Here is a 4,796-nt window from a genome sequence, read left to right as displayed (position 1 = left end):
AGCTGAGTATATCATCTATGATAAGCAAACTATGATGCAAAATTTCAAACAAACACTAAATCAGTGTAGATTTTTAATACTGCAATACCATGACCTGTCCATGTGCACATGGGAATGTTATGAGTCTAGTATAGTAGATAGCATAGATAAGTTGGAAGATTCAACTTAGCATTTTTGAAATAATAAGCAATGAAATTGGTGGATACAGCAGCAAGTCAGAAAGGTGAGACTGCAGCAAATTTAAAATGGTCTGACTGATTTTACTTTCATTTCACTAGTATTTAACATGTATTTCAAAATTGTCATGTGATTCAGAGGCGATGTGCTTAGGCAGAACAATCTTGTTTAAGTGGCACATGTAGTCTGAGTCACCTAACTCAAAAAACTTCATAGGAGAAAGATAAAAATAAGGAAAGAAAGAAGGGAATGATATTTCTGTTGTAAGGATAAGCCTAGGAGATTTCAGTGATTTATCATAATGGAAAGGTAATAAGTAAAGCAGGGGAAAATGAGAGCTTTAGCAGAAAGTACTCAGCCTAAAACTTCAAAGAGACTCCTCATAATGTCTGTGATCCTGGATATAAAGAGAAAAGAAAAGAAAATACCCATCCACTTAAATCTAAAACAAATGGTCATTTATGTGACAGAAATATCCTTTGTCCAGGCAAGAGGGTCAAACTTTAGCAAAGAAAATTAGTTCTTTTGGATCCAAGAAAACTATGTCATGCTTATTTTCTAGTGTTAGTTGTAGACTCTCTGAGCTTCATTACCTTAAATTTTCTGCATTTCCAGTCTCGAGAGCTGAACAGTCAAACCTACACACATTTTTATGATCTGAGTGCATAGATCTGTTTCTTTTCCTAACAATAATTACTAAAACATTGAGGAGGAGAAGATAGTTTTATTTTTGCCTCAGTGTCATGACAGGTTCATGTCCATGAAAAATGGTCTGTGATGATTTATAAGGAGTGATATATTACTTTAAATGTGAGATGGTAATTTTATGTATTGTTGAAACATTTTTTCAAAGCATATATATCATATATATTAAATCGTTTTGAGCATCCCAACAGTGAAACTAAGTTGCTTTGCTACATTACTGATAAAAAGAAAAGGCAAAACACTGATGTAGGGAACCAAAAATATCAGAGACAGAACTTTTCCAGTCAAGTTTTCTGAACCTATGCTACATCATTTTCCAGAAATTAGCCATGTAAGTTCATATCACATTTGCATCATTACACTCCAAAGCCTATCATTACAATGGAAGCTACACTGTAGCATCCTTGCCTACTTTGGAATAACATATTTTGAAAAGGAGAGAAAAAATACCTGTCATTGCTTTCAGGTAGAATTGAGATAACAATTATGGTTCTTGGCTCTCATCGTTAATTTAGGGAGTGTTAGGGATTCACCTGTATTTATCCTGTGAGTCTCCAAGTTGTATAACATTCAAGATAACTTTTTAGTAGGTGCTCTCCCTCATGCTCAGATCAAATGGTCACACAGCTATAACCTTGCACAGTGTATATTAATTGTGGAAAGATGAAAGGCAAACTAGATGAACAGCCACAGTCCCTAAAATTTACATTTAAACACATTGGCATGGCAAGGTGATAAAATGTGTGTGTGCTACTTAAGTCAGCCCAACACACGTGTGCCTATGAAGAAAGCATTTATGAAGAGCAGCTAACACTGCTAATCAAGAGTTCGCAGTCTTGGTGCAGTTAAGTGACAGCATACTATCAGAAAAGGTTATATAACTGACACAGTCCTCCTTGCATTTCTTTGATCAGTAGCCAGCTTTCTTAATAGGCTAGTAAGTACTTAAAATGGGTCTTACTGGTGAAGCTAGTGGCATACTTGCTAATTTGATGGATGAATCGCGTTTCTATTGGTGAGATGAAAATAATCATCCCTTATGGATTGCATGCTGCTTAAAATGGGTCCAATATCTAGCAACACTAACACTACACTCAAAAGGTTTTTTTATTAATTTTATTGAAAAAAATAGCAATGAGGCAGTTTTAAAACCAATTAATCGGACAGTTTCAATAATTAATACATTGCATATTGTTATCTTCGTAGTGATTATTCATAGTATAAGAGGCAGACATGATATCCTGTCCAAACACTATTAGTGCAAATCTTTCTTCTCATTGAATTAAGAGAAAGTAGCTGTATATCTATTCTAATTATTTTGTATATACAGATAAAAAATGGTCTTTCATTTATATCCCCTTTTTTTGGTTTAGTTTTGTCAGAGATGTGTATCCCTTTGCCATTTAAATATTGTAGGTGTGTGAATTCAGCAAAATAATCCAATATAGTCCTGTAATCCATAATAGTAGTGGGTCATGCGTAGGACTGGCAGTGTCAGAAGTTGTTCACTTGAGCCTTTTACAGCTCAGCATATTAATATGGCGCGACATTTTATACCTTGTTTTTATATTTTTCTGCTAGATGGTTAAGACCAAGATAAAACAAGACCTATATAACAAGAAATGTAACTCCAAAAGTGTTTCAGAAATGTGAAATCTTACATTTTACACAATACTACTTAGTGTTTTAGGATCTTTTTTAAAATAAGAGAATCAAAAGATTTAAACAAAGCATTCCTCACAATCCCATGAGCAAATTAAATTGAACTCTAGCAAGGTCTGTAACTTATATCCTTAGGAATAAGGTATTAGGCTCAATCTTGTTGAGTCTCCCTGTTTGCTCCTTTGGATTCTGATAGCCAAAATATAACATGAAGTTGTTCTGGAAGTTTGTGTTTGTCTGGAATAAGCTTTTTATCCAATGTACTGATCTGTGTACACAGCAAGGTAAATAGTTTGATACATCAAATTTATATACTGATTGAATATCCAAGACAAATTAACTTATGCCTGCTATCACACTGCAAATACTAACAAAGTTTCATTCCCCTCCCAATTTATTTAGCTTTTTTTTGTAGTGGCAGGGATTGAATTTAGGAGTCCATCCATGCTGGGAAAGCATTCTACCACTGAGCTACAAGTCCAGCCAAAGATGTCTAAATTTAGGTGATAAATTTAGATGATAAATTATACAATCTGGCTCAGACTGCATGGTAAGAATTTTCACTTTTATGCTTGTCTGTTAATAACAGTCTCACAATGATAATTGCAGAGATAAAAGATGAGAATTTTTCCTTTTAGGATCCTCTAGGATCTAGAGTCTCAAGGTTGCTGCCTAACTCTGACTCTCTGATATGTGATCCATCTTAAAATAATTACCACCTCAGTGAATAAAATGTTGGTAAATTGAGAAACACAGGAGAAACAAAACATTTTTAGGCCTATAAATTCTGTTTTTTTCTGCAAAGAATATATTATAATTTTTTAATAATTAGGGTTGAAAAATGCTCCAGTTCTAAAATAGAAATGTGGGTGTAGATGTAAATTAAGACTAATATAAAATAGCCTTAATAAAAAGTAAACCAAAAAAACCCTTAAGTTTTTTTAAATTAATCTTTTTTAAAGAGAATAAAAAAGCTAAAAATTAAAAATGATTTGACAAAGAGGCCAAACATGTTTACTGGAAGAAAGATATTCTCTTTAACAAATGGTGCTGGAAAAAAACTGGCTCTCTACATGCCGAAAACTAAAACTTGACCTGAGTCTATCACTATGCACTAAGCTAAAGTCAAAATGAATTAAAGATCTAAACATTAAAACAGAAACACTAAATCTCCTGAAAGAGACGTAGGTAGAAATCTTGAAGACACAGAGGTAGGCAAACATTTCATGAACAAAAATCTAACTGCATGGGAAATACTTGAAAGAATCAACAACTGGGACTTCCTCTTACTGAAAGTTTCTGCTCAAGAGAAATCACGAACAGAGAGTAAAGACAACCCACAAATTTGGAAAAAAAAACCTTAACTAAAACTGATACAGAATATCAAAGCAAGATAATAGGAAACTTACAATGCTTGCTATATTGCATATTTTTATCTTCAAAGTAGTTGTAATATATGTCAGTCTATCACTAGAATCATAAAATTTAGCTAATATTAAATCTTAATATACTTTATCCTTATTGAGATTTCTTAAAGAATTAGTGAACTGATAAAATTTTAGTGTTTGCTCAGGGGCAAAACTTCAACTGTATCATCTACATTAAAATGCATTTGTAACAGTAAAACCTAAGGCCATCATTCACTTCTAAGTTACTGTTTTCTGAAAGTAAATAAAAAGATCCAGAGATCTCATTTAAATAGATGATAGATCTGTGGTGAAGCTTTGGCAATGATGACCTTTCTTGGTACATCATTGCTACCATAATGGTTAAGGATGCTCTGAATGTAACATTTGTGGTAACTAGTTCACATTTGAGAATGAAAAGATGCATTTTCAGAGTCATAAATACAGCTAACTACCCTTTTATTCATGGGAAGGAATATCCAAATCCTGACCGATTGTACAAGAATCCCAATTACCCTGGACATTCCTCCAGGCCAGTGTGTGAGTGCCCTGTAATTGTGTGCACAGGCCTAGGGACAGGAACTTACTGTGTTTCTCAGTGCCCTTTATCCTCAGTGTACCTCAACTCTTATTACATTAAATGTGGCAAATAAACTTAGACATTAAAAAAAACAACCACAAGAGAATTTTTCAGATAAGTTTACCAAGAATATAACAATAAATTGATGAGAATACTATAGTGATCAACCTTAGAAATTCATTACAACTACATTTTTCTGCCAATGGCCATAAATCAAAGAAGATGGCCTACAACATATTAATTTACAATAGTAAGCCACTAAATGC

Source organism: Octodon degus, unplaced genomic scaffold (assembly GCF_000260255.1).
Source record: "Octodon degus isolate 3935 unplaced genomic scaffold, OctDeg1.0 scaffold00015, whole genome shotgun sequence".
Classification (NCBI taxonomy): Eukaryota; Metazoa; Chordata; class Mammalia; order Rodentia; family Octodontidae; genus Octodon; species Octodon degus.
This window is presented reverse-complemented; position numbering follows the sequence as displayed.